This window comes from Melospiza melodia, chromosome 16 (genome assembly GCF_035770615.1).
Source record: "Melospiza melodia melodia isolate bMelMel2 chromosome 16, bMelMel2.pri, whole genome shotgun sequence".
In the NCBI taxonomy this organism is placed as follows: domain Eukaryota; kingdom Metazoa; phylum Chordata; class Aves; order Passeriformes; family Passerellidae; genus Melospiza; species Melospiza melodia.
The window spans coordinates 4,887,037-4,908,100 of record NC_086209.1 but is presented as its reverse complement, the minus strand read 5'-3'; the positions used below and the strand labels follow the sequence as shown (position 1 = coordinate 4,908,100).

The window sequence follows — 21,064 nt, the reverse complement described above, 5'->3', positions numbered from 1 at the left end:
TGCTGGTGTGGCTCTGGCCATTCCCTGAGGGTCAGGGCAGACAGCAGCAGACTGAGAGCTCTCTCTGCCGTTCTGCAGAGCTTTCAGAGCAAACCCCGGGGTTGGCTTATTCATGCTGTGTAACACAGCTCAACAGTATCAGAGATAAGTGAAAACAAGTTTAGCCAGTCTAAAAACTGGGATTAAGGCAGGCTCAGCTGTGCTGCTACAACCAAATCTCCACCATCAGTCCAGGGACTCTTGGAATAGAGACAAGCAGAAGATGGGAAGGTCCAGCCCAGGGCAAGGTCGTGTCAAAGCTGCCCTTGGCATCCTGGAGCAATGCCAGCCATGGCTCCAGGCTGTGAGCCTGCCACGGGGGAGCAATCCCAGCACCGCGGGATGGCCACAGAGCACAGCACAGATGGCAACACGCACAGCCCAGCCAGAAAAACAAAGTGGTGAACGTGCTGTTGTTCCTGTGCTGCTCATTGCTTGTTCCTGTCCAGACTATTTAGTCTATTTAACAGAGATCCTTCCCGGCCTTTTGACAACACACCCATTGTTCCATCTCTTATCAGTTTAGGCTTTGATGCATCATCCATCTAATGCTATCTGTCTGCATTTCTGACACCTCTAGTTGCGCCCAGCACTGTGTTTGGCACCTGCTGCACAGCCAAGGGGGACAGCACGAGGGGCTGGAGGGGACAGGAGCCCCACACCAGCACACACAGCTTGGGCCTCGAGGACATCACAGTCAGCAAAGACAGCCCTGTGCCGAGCCTGATCCCCAGGTAACCACCCAAAACCCTCCAAGGGAGAATGCCATGTCTGCCACGGGAGCCAGGAGGGCTCTGAGCACAGGTGAGTCTGCCCAGGGTCAGGGATCCAGCGCTGTCTATGGGTGAGCTGTGCTCTGTGACAATGAGATGTCACCACAGCCAGGTGACCATTCCCGGTGCCATTTCCCCTCCCGCCTGCAGCAGCACATGGCTGGAGAAGGAAACAGCGATGCCTGGGGCAGGGAATGGTGAGGAGCAGCAGGCTTTGGGCACCCCTGAGCTCGGGAAGTGCTGCACCCATCAGAGCTCCCAGCAGGAGCAGAGCCAGCCCCAGCACAGCGCAGCTGCGGGGAAGCACCGCCGAGAGCATCTCCCCAGCCACCGTCTCTGCACCACCTCATTAGCTGCTCTGCTACTCCCATGAGCATTCAAAAGAACAACAGTAACAACCACAACAAAAAGAATCACGCCATCCAGCCAATTTTCTCAAACAAACGCTCTCCAAGGCCATTGTGTGCGGCTGAAAAGGCTGAATGCAGCAGTGCGTCTCGGCCAGGGAGGATGCCAGAGCTGGCTGCCACAACACAGCGGGCACCGAGCTGCTGGCTCCCAGGGGACACTCCTTTCATCCCACCCCTGCTGCCCACAGCCACTGCAGCCCCCCAGCAGATGAAGATGAGGATGAGCAGCAGGGCTTGGAGCGCTGGGATGCTCGGAGATGGGGCTGAGCTCAGTGCGTGGCTCCGGGGAAACACAGGCAGGGCTTTGCTCACCGAGTCACAGCAAAGTGGGTGGCGAGTCCCAGAGCAGAGCTGCCCAGCTGTGTCCCCAGATGTGTGCAATTGGGGTGTCGGTGTCACCCTCGGCGCCCCCGCGGCTGAGGCACAGCCCAGCACCAGGGACAGCGGCGGCTCCCGCAGCCCAAATTAGGATCAGAATTGGATAGCCGGGAAACCTTTGCAGCTTTAACAGACAAAAGGAAAAGAAAGCACACCTCACTTCAGCCACAACCAGCCTGCCATCCAGCGTCAAAGGGAAAAGGGGAATAAAGGGATGGATACTGACAATAAAAACTCCTTTACCGGCCTCTTAAGCTGCTCCTCTCCTGATAAGACTTGGACGCTGCAGAAGCATTACCAGGAAATTAAATAAAAGAGGACGAGCGTCCTCCTAAGCAGGACTTATCCGCTCCTGGAGAAGCAGTAATATGCTCGGCAGCAGGTACAAGATGCCTTCTCCAGGCTGGAGCTCTGTCCTTCCCGCAGCAGCTCTCCCTCGCCAGGCTCAGGGATTAACGTGTGCTCACCCCGGACCAGAGGGAGAGGTCAGAGAAACCAGCAGCAGCAGGGGCTAGGGCAGCTCTCTCCCTAACACTGGTAATTGGCTGCACCCCAGGAGCTATCACTTCCTTGGAGCCTCATGTTTTTTGTGTTTCTTCTTTTGATTTCTGGGCAGAGAGCTGTGCTGGGCTGCAAAGCTCATGGGCTGGGCTCGCAGCAGGGAGTGAGGATATGAAACAATCCCTGGAGCTCAGCAGCACCCAAACCCAGCCTCACCCCGGGGCCACACTGCCACCACCTTGGAGGGCAGGGACCAGCACTGACCCCATCCCCGTGCAGGGAGCCAGTGGCTGTTTGTGTCCCTGTCCCCACCCTGCCTGTGTCACTACCTGCCTGCTGCCCACCCTCAGCCCAAGAGCCTGCTCTGCATCCCCCTGTGTCCTCAGTGACCACCATGGCACATTGGAAAACAGCTCAGCTCAAAGTGAAAGCATTTATCAGGAGAAACCTCTCTGTGCCCAGCAGCAGCAGGAGCCCACCGTGGATGTAGCCCTGTGGGAGCACCTGGCTCTTCACGGTGTCTTGACTGATGTGGCATGAAGATGTCCCACTCCTGAGGCTGGGACACTCATGTGCTCAGAGCTGACACGGATCTGGTCACACTCTGCCACCCAAGGAGAGAGAGACATCAGCTCGGTGCAGTCACTGCTCATCATGGTTCACCCACCACCAAGGGATGTGCCTTCAGCCTCCTGAGCACCTTCAGCCCTCCCTGCCATGAACAGGCTAACACAGAGCCCTCATCCCCCCAGACAGATAAAGGCACAACAGGAGTTACTCCAAAAGCTGATGCATCCGTTTTTAATTTCCTACCGCAATAAATCTCTGCTCCCTCTGAGGACTGATTTTCTGCCTTTGCTCTCAATGCTGACTGGCCATCTGCCACCAGAACAAACCAGCACCACCTGCCTGGGAGGAACCGTGGTCTCCCTCCAGCCAGGATACTCACACCATTTCCACCTGCCTTTAAACAAGTGCACCAGGTGAAAGCACTTTGTGCAGCCCAGGAAGAGCTCAGAGCTCAGCTCTAGGATGGGGAATGGGGATGGGAAGGTCTTGTCCCTTCTGCAGAGGGGCACTTTGCAGGTGTGCCAGCTCTCCTCCCCCTTCCTGTGCTGCTGTGAAGAACCCAAGAACAATCAGAGTCCTGCCTCTCCTACTGCGAGCCCATGGCTGCTCCTCCATCTGCCAGGCTGCAGTTGGAGAGCGGCTGGTGAGGCATGTGGGATCCTGGGCACGTGTGGCAGCACCAGGGAACGGGCCAGGAAGGGTTTTTTATGGGGAACATATGGCAGCTCCAGCCTCACAGCCCAGTCTGCATCTCAGATGGAGCCGTGGGGCTGCCAGGGCACGTGGGGACCAACAGCAGGGACAAAGGCAGGGCAGGCTGGCACGGGATCCACCACAGTGTGCCTGCTCCATCAGCCCTGCAGCTGCACCCAGCAGGCAGCTGGGCACCTTGGCAGTGCCATTTGGCCACACTTAGGTGTCAGACACCCCCAGCACGGGCAAACAGATGCTGTCCTGCCTGAGGAGGTGCTTGGCCACACAGACCCAGGCAGGCTGGTAGTGCTGCCCCTGCTCTGGCAGTGTTCAACAGCTGACTGCAGCGAGGAGAGCTGGGTGAGGGGTGCCAGCCTGGCTGAGACCAACACCAGGGCAGCACAATAACCCTGGCCTTCATGGGTGAAATCCTTCCTGGAGCCAGCCAGGAGGATGCAGCCTGCACGCAGCTCTGCCATATGGCCCACGACTTTCCCCCTGTGCTCCAGCCTGGATTTGCTGTCAGGATTGGGCAGCAGTTTGAAACTCCTCAGAGGGAGCTGGCTGTCCCGAGCTGGCAACGCTGCTGGTACAAAGGTGGGTGCCAGATGGCACCACTGGAGGGCACAAATCCCCCTGGCTCTCAGAGCAGGGACAAGCAGACAGTGAGCAGTGTCCAGCAGGGCTGCTGGAGAAGCTGATGAGCGGCCAAAGGCAGCTGTAAATAACGAGGCAGCAGCCGCAGCCTGGCTCTGGGCAGCAGCTGCAGCCTTCTGCTGCTCAGCCTGCAGCTTTTTAAATGTTCCTGGCATCTCACCTCGAGATAAACACAGGCTGAAGGGCCAGGTGAGTTGGGGGCTAGCTGGAAATCCCAGGACCTGTTATATCCTGGAGGTGGCAGAGATGGAATTAAATCCCCCTGGCAAGGACTGGAGCCAGCTCAACAAGGCGCTGGGGGCAAGAGGGGCTCAAAAATTCTCAAAGTGATGATGCCAATTACAAAAAAAATGGAGTATAAGCATGGCTAGCAAAGACCCTGTGTGTCACCACAACCTCCAGCCACGCTCAGGTCACCAGAAAAAGCAGCTTCTGCAGAGGGAGAGGCTGTCCTGAAACAAGCCCTAGGAGACACGGCCAGATGAGAACGTGCAGCTCAGCCTGTATTGCACTTTCCAGAGGCAAACACACACAGACATTGCCTTCCCCAGCTGAGACCTGGCATTCCAGGCTGGAAAGGAGCAGAGGGACCATGGTGGTCCCTGAGAGCAGCCTGACACTGGGCAGGGAGCTGGCACTGGTGAGAACTGGAAGGCACCTGTGGAAGGAGGTTTGGCACATGGAAAAGGCAGCACTTTGCCACACAGAAACCAATTAATCCCAGGAGCTCCCTGCCACAGGATGCTGGGGAAGCTGGAAATTCTACTGGGTTTGAAAAGCAATTTCTAGCTACTAAAGCCAGAAGCCTCCACATTTTCCTTGCTGTAGCTTGCCAGATCCTGGGAGAATTTACACCAGAGTTGTCTCATCAGTGTGCAGCAGGAGAGAGAACCTGACCCTACCTGGCTGGCACAGTGCACCTGCATGGGCTGCCCGAGGTGCACGTGGGTGTGGCAGAGATGGGACTGAGCTGAGTGTGCCACTGGATGCCCTCAGGTTCCAGGACAGCACTCAGCACCTGCAGGAGAGAAGGATGCTGAGTGTGAGATAATGACAACCCCCAGACTGCTCACTCACACAGCCTGGCCATGCCTGCACAAGTTTGGGACAGGCTGGGGGTGCTGGAACCTGTCTAAATGCCCCCTGAAGACAGTGGGTTCCCTCATCTGTGCAAGTCTCCACCACGTTACAAACACCATTCTCCTCCAAACTGTTTAATGCTATTACAGTCACCATCCTCCTCCACCAAATTGTTCCAACCAGGGGCTCCCACTCAGGTAAAAAAATTCTCCTCCAACCTTCCCTACGACTTTTGGCTGTTTAAGGGATTTTTGTTCTCCCCAGCTGGAGAAGAGAATCAAAGCAAAATCCTTTAGCAGTAGGGTCAGGCCCAGAAGGCTCAGGCTCCTGACTCAGCCAGCAGCAGGTGGAGAACCAGGGGGCTGCTGGCAAAACTGAGAGAGCCTGGGATGGAGAAGAGGGACTTGAGACAGGCAGGGCTCTGACAAATCTGCAGTGAGAGGGGGGTGTGAAGAGGAAAGCCTGTCTCCTCTCTAGTGCACTGGGAACGTGCCCTGAGCACAGGCTGCACAGCCACACCATAAAACAACTGATTTTGTGGTATCTATCTTTGCATTTGGGGATGCCCAAGCAGCTGGGCACTAATCTAGGGCCTGGGAGAAACTGGTTTCCAGCCCCTCCTCTGCCACCATCTGCTGTGGTGACCATGGGCACGGTGCCTTGGTCCTCCCCTCTGTGGTGCTCCACTGGTGCCAGCCCCCCCTCGCCCAGCCTGGCAAGACTCAGAGGGATTTTTGTCTTTGTGAGGACTACAGAAATACAATAAACAGACAGTCAACACTGGGATAAAATGAGATGAACACATAAGAGGATTAATCAGAGATAAGGAGCAATAGAATAAAATTTGCAGCATTTTTCTCCATTCTTTGTGTGACGCTCAGCTGCATGATGGGGGCTTGGAGTGATACCAGATCCCCACCACAGCCTGGCCACTCTCTGCCTGTCACTGCTGCAGCTGTAACTCGGGAGATCTCTGTTTTATTTGCTTCCTGACGGGACTGGAGGCAAACACCCCTGGCCCCGTGGGGAGGAGGGGGATGACACCAACCCCAGGTGCTCCTGCACTTCTTCTGCTGGCCTGGGCAGCTTGAACCCAAACTGAGCCTGTCCTGCAGGAGCCCCCAAGTGCACCCAGTGTGTCCCCAGAGCCTCGTGCCCCTCAGGGACAGGGTCTGTGCTGCGTGGCACAGCCAGCAGAATGGCTCCCCCCACACCTGCGTGGGCACCCAGGGCCCACCTTGCTCCAGCAGATTTGCAGGAGGAGAAATTTATGGCTGCATCTAAAGTTCAGGGGGGGAGTTAAATAAGGCAGGAGATTTACACATCCTTTACATTCCATTAGCGAGCAGGCACAGCCTGCATCCCCTCCCAGGCACCAGGGAGGAAGATTCAGGGAGGCTGTCAGCCCTCCTCTCCCACTGCTGGCAGGGAGGCTTGAAAATCCAATCAAGCACTTTCCGCTGGGCCTTCAGGAATCCCAGGACTTTCAGTGTGAATTTACAGTGAGCAATTTCCTCAGTGGATGACTTGGAGTGCTATCTCTACCTGGCACAGAGCATGGAAGGGACCTGGGGGAAGGAGGGAGGACAGCAGGACAGGTAACAGCAGGACAGATAACAGCATCCCCAGCCCAGACTGCTGGGGACAGCCCCTGGCTGCACAGGGAGCCTGAGCTGGACCCAAAGCTCACCCAGCAACCCACAGCCCTGCCAGCCCATCCAGAGGTGGCAAACACTGGAGCATTTCTGGGGCTACAGCATTGGTGAGATGGTCCCCTGAGCTGTGACACAAGTGGCCCAACAAGCTCACCTGCATGGCAGCAGGGACTGTCCCAACAAGCCCCAGTACTGCCACCAGCCTTGGCAGGAGCTGCACAGGACCCTGCCCATGGAGGTGACAAACGCAGAGTCCTCTCCACCCCTGCCTTCCCCAGGATCCCTATGCATGCTCCAGGGCTCAGCAAAGCTCTTGAGCTGATGCAAGATAAAGGCAAAGACATTAAAAAGAGAAAATGCACCAGAGCAGAGGAGCCTTTGTGTGTGATGCTTCCAGCCTGGGGCTCCTGGCCTTTCTAGCAGAGAGGCTTAGTTTATTCCTCTTTATAATCTCCTCACAATCATCTCCCAGCCCTGCTGCCTGTGCCAGGGTGGTCCTGGGGGTGCAGGGAGAGGAGAGGACTTTGCAAACTGCAGAGTCTGTGTGTGCTCATCAGTGCAGTGCACTTGCCAGGTGTATATATACATATAAATATATATATATATATTTTTAGAGGCACACCTGCCCACGTGGACTCTGTTTTCAACACGTGGGTGTACAAATGCTGCACTGAAGAAGCAGCAGCACCTGTTTGTGTACAGCCCTGTGACTCCTCACCCTCAAGGCTCCACAAGCTGCTCACCTGGGGAAATGCTGCAGGAACAGCACCACAGAATGGCCTGGGTTGGGAGGGATCTCAGAGCTCATCCAGTTCCAGCCCCCTGCCATGGGCAGCAGCACCTTCCACCAGACCAGGCTGCTCAGAGCTCCATCAAAACTGGCCTTGGACACCTCCATGGATGGGGCAGCCACAGCTGCTCTGAGCAGCCCTTACCACAACCTCCCCATTGTCGCAGGGAAGAATTATTTCCTGATAATCAATCTGCTCTCAGTTTGAAAGAGACACGGGGACACAGAGCTGCTCCTGGCATGCCCCAAGGTCCCTGTGGGATGCACACACACATTGTCCCCCACAGGACACCCGGCTCCCTGTGGTCTGCACGCACACATTGTCCCCAAAGGACAGCTCCATGCTGGTCCCTACTGGCACACAGCCCCCAGGGTCACACTCACCTGGCTGTGGCAGAGAAGGGGCTGCCAGCACAGCCCTCTGGGCCCTGGGTACCAGACAGAGACAGAGGCAGGAGCTCCTTCCCCACATGCTGTGGGTGCCCACAGCTTTGCTTTGCCCACAGACCTGCACTCACCAGAGCGCTTTGAAAGCGCCCGTGATGACAAAACCACCCCAACAGGATTCTAAACAAGCCGAAATCATTTATAAACATTGGTGTGACAAGCTGGCCAGCTCAGGCTGGTGCTGGCCAGGTGCTGTGTGCAGCCCCAGGAGATGCTGCTGAAGGCACAGCAGTGCTGCACACCAAGCACCATGGCAGCAGAGCTCAGCACTCCTGCTGCAGAGGGATCTGATGATTTTCTGAGTTCCTGCTGTAGTAATGAGCTTAATCAGCCCATGCAAACCAGTTTCCATTTGAAACCAGCCTTATCTAATGGAACCCACTCAGTATTTGCCTCCTGGAGTTTTCACACAGATCGATCTTCCCCGTTGCAGGTGTGAAAGGCAACTGGAGCAGGGAATGGTTTCACCTTTCCCAGCACTGGGCTGCAGCTTGGAGCTCCACGGCAAATTCTCAGCTTCATTTCTCACATTCTCATTGTTCCCAGAAACAAAGGGAATTAGGCTCTGAAAACCTCTCTCCTCTGGCAATGGATTATGTCCTTAGATTACTGCAGCCATTCAGAGGAGCATTTGGGTAAGGGAATTGACACAATTCAGCCCTTGGTGCCAGCAGGTTCAGCAGGAGAGCCCCTCCACCACGGCCTATTTTGAATAAGCAAATCAACCACGCACAGGGAGATTCATTTTGCAAAGTGCAAGCGGAAAAGGCAATGCCAGCTCCCATCCACTCCTGGCTGACATTTTATTTAACAGGTTATTCATTTGCCCCAGCATCCTCAGCAGCAGCAACCACCACTCCTGCCACGTCCCATAACTCACTGCCAGCTCTTTTCCCAGGTGCCTCCCCCTCCTCCCCAGAGGTAATTAGCAATTATGAAGGTGTTACAGCAATGCTGTTCAGTGCCACAGCCCCAGTGCTGGCTCATGGGCAGCACCATGTCCTCCAGAACCAAATTACACCCCAAACAGACCCCAAACCTCATCCCTCAGGCTTGAGCCTTCCAGGCATGCAGAAACCTGAGCCCTGTTCAAAGCTTCGGGACAGTGGTGCCCTGAACTCCTGGGCTGGAGCCCAGACTGACCCATCAGACCTGCACAGACCCTCCCCAGCTCTGTGCACCCTGGACCAGGTGCTGTGGGGCTGGACCCCAAGGTGTGCACAAGGCCACTGTTGGAACCAGGACGCTCCTCTGGCTGCCCTGGAGGGCTCCAGACCCAGCAGGGAGCTCAGACACCTTGGCATGGAGTCATAAACACCTGAGCCTTTGATTTTAGCCCATGGAAACAATTCCCAACTTTGTGTGAGGATTTACAAGCCACAAGAGTTTGAGTAGAATGATAGTGAATTTATCACAGAGTGAAAAAGTAGAATGTTGGGGTTTTAGAATGGGGGTTCCAGAGGCAAAATGGAGGAATCTGAGCGTGTCCTGTCCTTCTCCTTTTTGTCCTCCATCTTCTGCTGTGATGGTGGCACTTTTGGATTAGTTTAGAGTAGAGACAGACTGTCAAACATAGGTGATAGGTATTGGAAAATTATTGTAAATAAAGTACACATAGTTCTCAGTGTAAAAAGCCAACACCACCTCAAGGGTGGTCAGTGTGCCTCAACCCAATCTGCAGGACAGACTTCAGCCAGGGAAAGAATTTTATAGATAAAGGAAAATAAACAACCTTGAAAACCAGAACCAAGGAATCTTGACTTCTTCTTTGGTCACGAGGCTGGGAAAAAAGACTTTTAATACCTCAGGAGCCTTTTCTAGCACACAAAACCCAAGGGGCCACCAGTGAGTGAAACCCCTGGGGACACACACAGGTCTGCTCTGAGCCCCTGCCCCACCCAGGACCCCTCCTGCTGCCCATCCTATCTCTTTCTGATCTCCAGAGCCCTGCTGTGGTGCTCTGGCTGACCCACCAGGCAGGGCAGAGACAGAGAGAGGTCTCAGACTGCTCACCATGCTCCAGACAAGGCTCAGGCAGGGCAGATGCTCAGCCTAAATGAGCTCTGCCAAGGGGCAAAAGCCCTGTGGCAGAAGGTAAAGGAGGATGGTGAGACACTGGAGGGGCGTCTCAGTCCTGCAGAGGAGGGGACAGGGCTGTGAGGAGCTGCCTCTGGACAGGGAGCGTGGGCTTGGGGCAGCCAGGAAACCACAACCAGCACGGCTCTCCTCACCAACTGCACTGCACTCCTCTCTTTTCCCCCCCCCCTTCCTCTCTTTTTCTCCAATTTATCTTTTTGACACGTTCAATGATGCTTCTGCAGACCAAAAACAAGAGACAGAGTTTCAGCCAAGGCAATTTCAGAGCTGAATCAAAGCTAAAATAACCTAGACACAGAGCAGCTGAGCAGAGACAGCTCAGGGAGGGGGACAGAGCAGTGCAGGTGCCCTGTCCCTCTCTGCAGCTCCCACTGCCTGGCTGGCATAGGGGACAGGAGCTGTGTGTCTCCATCTCCCCCTCCCATGGATGCAATTCCCCCCCAAATCCAGCCCTGCAGCTGCAGCTGGGTGAGTACCTGCCTGCCCAGCACACCAGCTCCGTGCCTTGCATAGCGAGCAGTGTTGCTGTCCTGACCTTACAGCCTGCAGAGCTTCCAGGTAGAGATTTTATTAATTTTTTTTTCCCCCCCTACAAGTGCTGCTGCTATGTGAAGGAGGTGGGAGGGACAGACAGACACACAAATGGGGAAGGAGGGAGGGAGGATGGGCTGATTCTGCCGAGTGAATATTGCAAGCGGACCCGTAACAAGGCACAAGACACAATCCTCAGCATGACTCAGCCTGGAAACACATTCTGCCTCCCAGTCCCACTGCCAGGACTGGCACAGCCCCACAAGGATGCAGCCCAAGGCTGTCACCCCAAATGCATTCCCAGCCAGGACAGGTGAAACCAGGCAGCTCCTGGGAGCTGGACAGGCTGATCACGGCCAAAGCAGCCAGGAACAGGGGGGCTGATGCCGTGCAGGACGAGCTGAGCGTGGCTGACACGCTGCTGGGGCGCTGCAGACCTGGGAGCAGCTGTCAGAGCCTGTCTGGTTCCAGTGCCTGCCTCCCCAGACACACGGGAATTCTGCTCCCCTGGGCCCGTGCCACGTTTGTTTCTCTCTCTGAGAAAAAGGGTTTCAGCACTGTGAGCCTCAGTGCTGTTGGAGAGCACCAAAAGCAGCAGGCAGAGCAGAGAAATGGGAGGTGCAGGATCACAAGCATCCCCCAGGGCTGCTCCATGAGGGCACCTTGTGCCCCAGAATTCCTGCCAGGGGACAGTGGTCCATTCAGGACGCTGGTCACATCCTGGGTGAAGTGCAGTGGGCTGGGAAAGGCAGCACTGTGTCCCTCAGCTCCTGCATTTCACTTATGAAGTGCCACATCCAGCTCCAGGTTTAACTGTGGGGCTGGGCAGGAGGTGCCTCAAGAGCCTTCTCTGGGCCCCATTGAGCATCCCCCAGGGCTCAGTGACCACCCCAGCCCCAAAGAGCCTGTGCCATGGCCTTGGGCACTGTGGCAGCCCCAGCTTGCCTGGGTGGGTGTGAAACCCCTCACTGGGCTGGCAGGCAATGCTCTGCTCATGCCAGAATCTTCTAAGGGAGATGCTCAGCATCACCTCCCTGGCTTAGGGGCATGTCAGCCCCCCCTTCTCTCTGCCCTCACCCCAGCTGGCTCCATGTCTCTGAAGGATCCATCCCAGTGCCAAGTGACATGTTCCTGATCATCTGAGGACATGCAAATAAGCCCAGAGCCCTTCTCCCTCCCCACGCAGGGAGAGCATTCCCCTCAGTGCCTGTGTACAGCCAGCACTGTGCTGTGTCAGCTGTGACAGCTCTGGAGGTGACATGGCAGCTCTGGCTGTCCCAGCAGGACGTGTCAAAGTGTCACACTGCATTAGCTGCGACACACTCCTGCACACCACCCTGCAGCCACCCCGCCACGGGGCTCTGGCACCCCTGCCATGCCACAGCACACAAAGCCTGCCTGTGGGAGCCCCACCAGCTCCCTGGGCAGTGCCCAAGGGGTGCCAGCCACTGCTTTTGGCACCCGGCTCCTTGTATGTCTTCTGCAGCAGGACGCTCGTGGCTTTGCAGACCATGGCAAACCGATGGGATCAGGCTGAAACAACCACCTGGCTGCCACTGAATTGTTATCATCTTGTTGCAAAAGTTCCATACCTTCTTGGTGATTTCTCCTCACAGCACTGACTCCTTCTTCTTCACAGCACAACTAACAAACTCCAGCTCCCTCCTCAACCACCTAACCCACTCCTTCATAGCACTCCTCCTCACTGGACACAGCTGTGGCCTGTTAAGGGCAGGCCATCCCTGATCTTTGGGGATTGGCACAGCTGCAACTCCTCAGGGGTGAGATTGCCTTCTGCACCATCTTTATTTCCTTACATTCTATCCCCCCACACTGAAGCACCAGGAGCTGGGGCAGGCACAGGGGTGCAGAAATCACAAATGCTCTGGACAGAGAGAGACACAGCTCTCCCAGGATTTTCCTGGGAAACCGTGAGAAAGCTCAGAGAACAATTATTATCTCAATCTCTGCACCTGGCAGGCAATCTCTGTTTGTCAAAGATGTTTATAAGAAGGAGTTGTCCCTTCTTGATCAATAGGTGAGAGAAGATTCCTAAAGCCCAATCAGGACTTAGGTCCATCAATGTTTTTACAAGAACAGTGGATTTCTAATAATAAAGTGCCTTTTCATGCCTTTTGAGGATGGAGTCTCTGTATCACCTCTGTCTGTCCCTGACACCCCTTTGGTGAGGGGGGGAAGGATGGAGATGGAGGCACCATGCCCACCTCACACCCACCCTGCAACACCCTCCAGGAACCATCTGTGGTGGCACGGAGAGCTTGGCATGGGGCAAAACATCTCCTCATGCCAGTGCTGGGGGGGTTCTGAGTCCTGTGGGACACAGCCCTGCATCCCCTCCCCTGCCCTGTGCCACCACCCTTGCCCTGTGCCCTGGAGCTGCTGGAGAGTGAAGCAGCCAGATCTGCCCACAGCACCACTGCTCTGCCTTCACCAACAGACACTGGAGCAAAGCAATTCTGGGGCAGGTTGGACCCTCTGCAGGGCACTGGCAGAGGCTCAGAGAAGCCTCAGAGGAGAGGTGGCCCAGTTAGCAGAGCAGCAGCAGCTCTCTGATGCAGCATTCACATCCACGGAGCACCGCAGAGCCAGGACCAGCACCGCCCGTGGTCCCCACAGCTGTCACCTTGGCACTGCTGGACAATGACAATTCCTAGCCACTGGTGCCATGACATCAGATGACTTTGTCCTGAGTCACAAGAAGCAGCAGAGAGAGCTGAGCTTGGCCTCAGAGCTCGCTGTCCCTTCCTCTGCTGGCTCAGATTGATGCTTTGAGGCAGTGCCTGGCTCTGGGCAGCTCTGGGGTGGGGTTAAGCTGCTTGGGCTCCAGCTGTGCTGTAAATAACACAAGAGGCAGCTACAGCTCCTGTGAGATCAGGACTGACACTACCTGACACTCTCAGTTTGGCCAACAGCTCCAAAATCACCTCCCAGGAGCGTGCACAAGGAGCCACCAGCCCTCGCTGCCTCCTTGTCATGTTCCAGGCACAGCTTCTCCCATTTCCTGCTTCACGGTTCAGATTAAAATCCTTCTGCTAGCCTATAAAAAAGGTAATCAAAACGATAACAGCATCAATCAAACGCTCTCACAGATGAGCCAGTTGGTCCTTCCCTCCTGCTGGCTGCCAGCAGCTCGTTGTCATGGGTGGACAGGAGCTGTGAGCTCCATCCTGGGGACATCCACCTGGGAGAGCTGGGCGGATTTCAGCACCCACCTCGGGATGCTCTGGCACCCTCTCAGCACTCAGCTTGCTGCCAGGGAGCTGCACGGGTGCTGCAGAGGAACGAGAGCTCACGGACTCCCCCTGCTCAACACAAACCAATTATCCTTGTGGCAATTAAAGGGGAGGAGAGACAAAGCCCTGTGGCCAAGAGCATCTGCAAATCCTCACACCAGAGCCAGTGCTGGAGGGAGGAGGAGCAGATCCCTGGAGCCACAGCTCTGTGCCAGCCTGGGCACACACTGGGCATGGATCACCCAGCAGCATTTTGGTGCCACACATCTGCAGGGCAGAGATGAGATGCTCCCAGGTTCCTGGTCACATTTTTACAGCCCCACCAGTCCTGCTGCTGCAGACAGAGGGGTCAGGACATGTTGGAGGCTACAGGCAATGCAAAGCTCAGGGTCTAGGGGCAGTTTCCAAATAATGGCTGGTGGTGGCTTAGAGAAGCTGGCATGGGGCAAAACATCTCCTCATGCTAATGCTGGGGGGGGTTCTGAGTCCTGTGAGACACAGCCCTGCATCCCCTCCCTGTGCCCTGGAGCTGCTGGAGAGTGAAGCAGCCAGATCTGCCCACAGCACCACTGCTCTGCCTTCACCAACCAACACTGGAGCAAAGCAATCTGAGACAGACACCGTGCTGGGGATGGAGATGTGCTTCCCACTCCCCTCAGAGACACCTGACACCCTGTCATGGGGAGATCAGAGACTCCTCTGCTCCTTCAGGGGCAGGCAGGCGCAGCATTGTAAAGGCAGGGAGAGAAAAGAAGCTGGACTCCATGGATATCAAAAAGCTAATGAATTACTTTATTATACTGTATTATTCTGTACTCTATTACACTGAATCTGCATAAGCACCCAACTGCACTGAACTGCCCAGAATCTCGTGACTGTCAGCCAACAGTCCTGACACACACACGTGGATTTAACTGGTCAGTGAATCAAAACACTCACACCAGAATCAAATCAAGCAAAGTCCTTCAGGTAAATAATCTTCCTCAATGCATTCCACTTGTTCCAAAACACAGGAGCAGTAAATGAGATAAGAATTGTTTTTTTCTTTCTCTTCAGAGAATGTGAATCCCAGAAATATCCTTGGGAAGCTGTGCCTTGCTTTTCTCTGTGGAGAGAAACGCAGCCACAGAGCAAGGCTCTGCAGCCAAGTCACACAGAGACTGGGAGACCCACAGGTGCTGTATGTGGCCTTTGCTCTTGATGACAAGCAGGAGATTCCTGTGCTGGAGCTGGGGTAACAAATGCCACCTCCTCAGCAGAGGGGCTGCAGGAGCTGTGCTCAGCACCCCTGGTGCTCCAGCCATTCCCAAAGGTCCCTGAGCTGGAGGGGTGCCAGGTGGAAGAACGAGTGATGAGGCAGTGTCAGCTCCAAGCTCCCCACGTGCTGATGGCTGGGAGCCAGAGCATCCCTGACCCCAGCCCCAGCCTGCTCCAAACCCACACAGCCTGCATCCCTGGGAGCCAGAGCATCCCTGACCCCAGCCTCAGTCTGCTGCAAACCCACACTGCCTGCATCCCTGGGAGCCACAGCCTGCATCCCTGGGAGCCAGAGCATCCCTGACCCCAGCCCCAGCCTGCTCCAAACCCACACAGCCTGCATCCCTGGGAGCCAGAGCATCCCTGACCAAACCCTCAGCCTGCTCCAGTGCAAAACCCACACAGCCTGCATCCCTGCTGACCCCTCATTTGCAGCAATCGTGCCAGGGGCAGGTAAACACAGGCAAGTCATCAGTATCACATCAGCAGAGAGAACCTAACGGGGGTCTCACCCTGCCTGAGCAGGCAGCAAGGGAAGATGTTCCCTTTTTATCAAGGGGTCTCCTCTGAAGAGCTGAAACAAAGCAAACCCCACATCTCCCTCTCACAGAGCCAAGGGATGGCAGCTGAGACTGGAGCATCCAGCTTCTCTCCCACAGCCTTCCTTCCTCCCAGGAGGAACCCACAGCTCTGGAAAGGCCCCCACACCCTGGGAATGCTCTCACCCCTCCCCTGGCTCAGGCCTGGCTCCCCTCTGCAACCTGAGGATTCTGACTGAGGAAAGCACCTTTTAAAAGAAGAAATAACAATCAAAAACCAGCCTTTTGCTGGTGTTACCCATCAGTGGGGCTGGCTGTGATTACACAGACCCTGTGTGAACCCCCACAGCTCCCAAGGTCTGTCCCTGTGTCCCCACCCCAGGCAGGACCAGGTGTCTCCTGCCTTCTCAGAAATGTCTCTCTCATCAGCAGGGTCACAGCAGGAACACACCCAGGGCTCCTCAGCTCCAGGTCTCTGCACAGGCAGTGAAAAGAGGAGTCTCATGAGCGCTGCTCAAAGGTGATGCAGCAGCAGCAGCAGCCAGGAGCATCACCAGCTGCTCCATGCCCAGAATACAATTCCCATTAAAGGGAACAAAAAAGCAAAGCACAAAAACCAACGAAGCACTGAAGTGTTTCACAGAATCCTCTGCCTCACCAGAAGAAAGAGCCCTTGCAAATGCTCTCTGCCACTGAGACCCCAAGCCTGGGGGATGCTCCAGGGCAGCCTCCCCCCTTCCCATCCTGCTCATGACATGGTCTGGGGGGCTGCAATGAGAAACCTCCATGGGGTTTGGGGTCTCTGAGGCAAAGTGGTGGGTGCAAAGCAGTTTGAAGCTTTCCCTAGCCCTGGAAGGAATCAAAGGGGTCTGCAGGGTGTGGGACAAACAGTGCTGGCACATCCCAGTGCCCCAGGCTGGATTGTCTGGGATGAGGGCACAGACTCCATCACATCCAAGCCCACACAGCCAGCCCTAGAACAATTCTGTCAGGAGAAGGACCAGCAGAGGAGTCACAAGGGGCTGTTAATTGGGCATTCTGCTAATGGGAAAGATAATTAAGGGCTTCCCAGAGGCCAGCACTGGCACCTGGGTTTAACAGCGCTGTTCCCTTGGGGATGGCAAACACAATGTAAATTCCCAGGGGATTAAACTTGAAGAGGATATCCAACTAGCAGAGAGAGGAGAGGCCAGCACCACAGGAGGGACGGTAATTACAGAATTACCTGCCAGCCTTTTAGGACAATGAATGACATGAAATTTTATATAGATAAATAGCGACAGTACAGCTGGGGAACAGCCGGTACTGGGGCAGGAGCAGCCTGTGCTCTCTGACTGATGCAGCACAGGAACAGGGCACAGAGGATGGGGCAGGAACAGGGCACAGAGGATGGGTTGGGCAGGAGAGGAGCTGGGTCGGCAGGGCAGAGCCATCTTTGGGATGATGGCAGTGCAGGGAGTGGGACAGAGGCAGAGGAGGAGGCAGGGGTGGCTCGGTGAGCACTGATCAGCGCTGCAAGGAGCCCCAGCCCTGCTTAGCAGGCAGCTCAGGCAGCACCAGGCAGGAACAGGACAGGCTGTTTTCCCTCCTGCAGCCAGGGAGCACAGGGATGCTTTAACCTCTGCACCACTGCCGGGCTGGGGCCTGAATCACTGCCTGTCCTGAGCCACAGGCACGCCAGGAGCCGTGCACAGCACACCTGGGCTTGGCGAGAGCAAGGCAGAAGAGGCTGAATGCAGCAAACCTGAGAGCAGCCTGCAGAGATCTGCCATCCTGCCTCTCCTCCAGGACTGGGGGTGCCTCAGAATGTCACCGTCACATTTTCTGAAAAATCCTCTTGGCCCAAGATTCTTCCCCTGGGAAGCTGAGAAACCTCAGAGAAAAAGGCAAACGATATTATCTCATTTGCTTCTCCTGTGTTTTGCTGCTTTGGAATGTGATCTGGAGATTGTTTATCCAACATGTGAATTGTTTTTGATTTAATGTCCAATCACGGTCAGGCTATGTCGGACTTGGAAGAAAGAGTCACGAGTTTTTCATTATTATCTTTTAGCCTTCTGTCTGTATCCTTTCTCTATTCTTTAGTATAATATAACATAACATAACATAACATAACATAACATAACATAACATAACATAACATAACATAACATAACATAATAATAAATTAGCCTTCTAAGAACATGGAGTCAGATCCATCAATTCCTCCCTTCATTGAGGGACCCCAAAAATACCACATCAGAGCTGGGCATTTCCCTCACTCTCTGCCACATCCCAGCCAGTAGCTCCCTCCTCACAGCTTTTCCACCCTTTGCCAGTGCTGGGAAAATGTTGTTTTGATTTTTAAGATTTTTTAAGCTTTCTAATGTTTACATTCTTGCAACGAATTTTTTTATACACTTTCTATAAATAACTTATTGTTTTGCATTCTTTTGTAAAAGAGAAGAAATTTGATAGACTGTTGGTTTGCCCATTATCATTGGAGAGGCGGCACTTTGTCACAGACATCTTTTATGAAAAATCCTTTCCTTAGGATTTTTCCTCCTGAGAAGCTGTGAGGCCTCAGGAACAAAATGTAAACAATGGTTATCTGCTGCTGTGGAATGCAACAGGTGCATCTGTGATTGGTCTCATGTGGTTGTTTCTAATTAATGGCCAATCACAGTCAGCTGCCTTGGACAGAGAGTCTGAGCCACAAACCTTTGTTATCATCCCTTCTTTTTCTATTCTTAGCCAGCCTTCTGATGAAATCCTTTCTTTTATTCTTTTAGTATAGTTTTAATAAAATATATATCATAAAATAATAAATCAGCCTTCTGAAACATGGAGTGAGATCCTCGTCTCTTCCCTCATCCTCAGACCCCTGTGAACACGGTCACAGCACTTTCACACTCCAATCCATTCTCACTTTTGGAAATCTATAAATGTTGGGAGTCAGAAAATAAATCTCCTTTTTTTACCTTGAGAAGAGCAGTGTGTGCATGTCCTACAATGACAGGGAGCACCAGGCTTTGCTGCTTTTTGCTCCGGAGCAGGCTGCCTGCTTTGCCCCCTTGGCACAGGGGAGCTCCCAGCCTGCCCATACCCAGGTCGGGGTGCCAGGCTCCCCATCCCAGCCTCTGCCATCCCCTGGGCTCCTTGGAAACGCTGCCAGTGGGAGCTGCTGCTCAGTCAGGGAGTGACTCACGGTGCTGGGCGAGGGTGGCACCGGGCTCTGGCTGCCACTCGCCCGCCCAGGGCTGCAGTGACAGTGACACGGGGCACAGAGCCAGGCTGTGCCCATGGCATGGCAGCTCCTGCAGTGTCAGAACCCAGGACATCTCTCTGGCTGGCCTGTGTGGTGCTGTTCACAGGGGTCCCAGGACAAGGGAAGAGATGAGAATCTTGACTCTGTGTTTCAGAAGGCTGATTTATTATGTTATGATATGTATTATATTAAAGTGATATATTAAAACTATACTAAAAGAATAGAAGAAAGGATTTCATCAGAAGGCTAGCAAGGAAAGGAATGGAATGATAATAAAATCTTGTAACTGACCAGAGAGCCCAAGCCAGCTGACTGTGATTGGCCATTAATTAAAAAAAAACGTGAGACCAATCTCAGATGCACCTGTTGCATTCCACAGCAGCAGATAACCATTGTTTACATTTCGTTTCTGAGGCCTCTCAGCTTCTCAGGAGAAAAAGTCCTGGCAAAAGGATTTTTCACAAAATGTGTCCGTGACAGTCCTGGATTGCCCAAACCCCTGCCAGGGGGCTCAGAGACCCTGGCACAGAGCCCAAGACCCCTGTGCCTTTGATCTTGACCCATGGAAAAAATTCCCAACCTTATGTAAGGATTTACATGCCACGAAAGTTTAAGTAGAACGATAGTTTGTCATGGGGTGAAAAATAGATTTTTGGGGTTTTCAGAATGGGGGCTCGAGGTCCCAAGATGGAGGAATTTGGGTGTGCCCTGTCCTTCTTCCTTCTTCCTTCTTCCTAGCCTCCATGTTCTGGGTGATGCTGGCACTTTTGGATTGGTTTAAGGTAGAAGCTCCCTGTCTAACATAGGTGATAGCTATTGGGAAGTTATGGTAAATAATGTACATGTAGTTTTTAGTATAAAAAGATAACACCGTCCCGGGAGCAGGCAGTGCCTCTGTCTGACCTGCTGGACAGACCTCGGCAGGCCAGAGAAAGAATTTCATAGATAAGAAACAATAAACAACCTTGAGAATGAGAATGGAAGAGTCCTGATTCCATCTTTGACTGCCAGGCTGGGAAAAGAGACTCTGACACATCTGGGGGTCACTGTGAGCAGCAGGATCCTGAGACTGCAGCTGGGGGACGGCCCCATCCCTCCCACCCTGCTCCACTGGGCTGGTGGTTATAAAAGCACTGCAGAGCCAGTCCCAAGGGCTGCTGTGCTGTGCCACCACATCAGCGAGAGAAGGAGCAGCCCTGGGAAGGCAGCTGCTGCAGACAGGGACACCCTGAGTCCCACTGCACTGGGGCATCTCCTCCCGCCCAGCTTATTTGGGACTAAGGGGAAACTGAGGCACGGGGGGAGGAAAGGACTTGCGGCAGATCACTGAAGCACAGAGGCTCTTCTGCTCCTGCTCATCCCGGGGGAGGCATCCCCCAAAGCACAGGGCAGCAGCCCAGGCACTCCCCTTTGGAAAGCACCTCCCTGCCTGGCCTCAAAGATAGCACGGGCTCCTCAAAACCCGATGGGATGATAAGCACCTCTTCTGAAAGGGAGCAATTACCACAAAACACTGATTATGCAAATACCTTGGTTACCAAAACGATGTTCCCTGAATTCTGAGTAGGGAAGAAAAGAGCCGTGGAGAAAATTTGTTTAGCCAAGAGCTGCATCACATCTATTTATAGTGCTGAGAGGTGGAGAGGGACCTCCCTGGGCAAAGAGGCTTTAGGAGGCCACCACAGCCTGGTGACCATCACATCAGGGACAGAGATCGAGGGTGGCTTTTCCCTTTCCTCCCAAAACACTTCAAGACACACTCTCCTTGCAAGAACAAGGAAACTGAGGCACAGAAGCAGAAGGCACTTGGCTACTGAGACCCAGAGTGCAGAGGAGAGGCTGAGGTGCTGCCAGGAGCAGAGCAGGGCACCCCAGTGCTGCCCAGTGCCCTGGGTGGGACAGGGCAGAGCTCCCAGAGCTGGAGCAGAGTGTGGAGAGAGGCAACAACAGAGAATGGCACTGGGGGAAAATGCCTCTGTAGGACACCCAGAGTGGGCTGGGACAGCAGCAGCCACAAGGCTGGTGAGAGTAAGGCTCAAGGGGAACCTGTGAGTCTCAATGCACCAGGCAGGGACTGTCCTGCCACAGCACAGGGGGACAGTGAGATGGGGACAGTGGCATTCCCAGGCCTGGCACCGCTGGCTCG

The 21,064-nt window shown here is 54.4% G+C and overlaps 1 protein-coding gene across 3 annotated transcripts in view; it reads right to left on the bottom strand.

Moving 5' to 3' along the window:
* The window catches only part of FRMPD3 (FERM and PDZ domain containing 3), a 65,437-nt gene that overhangs the window by 32,745 nt on the left and 11,628 nt on the right, over positions 1-21,064 (bottom strand). The window lies entirely within an intron of this gene.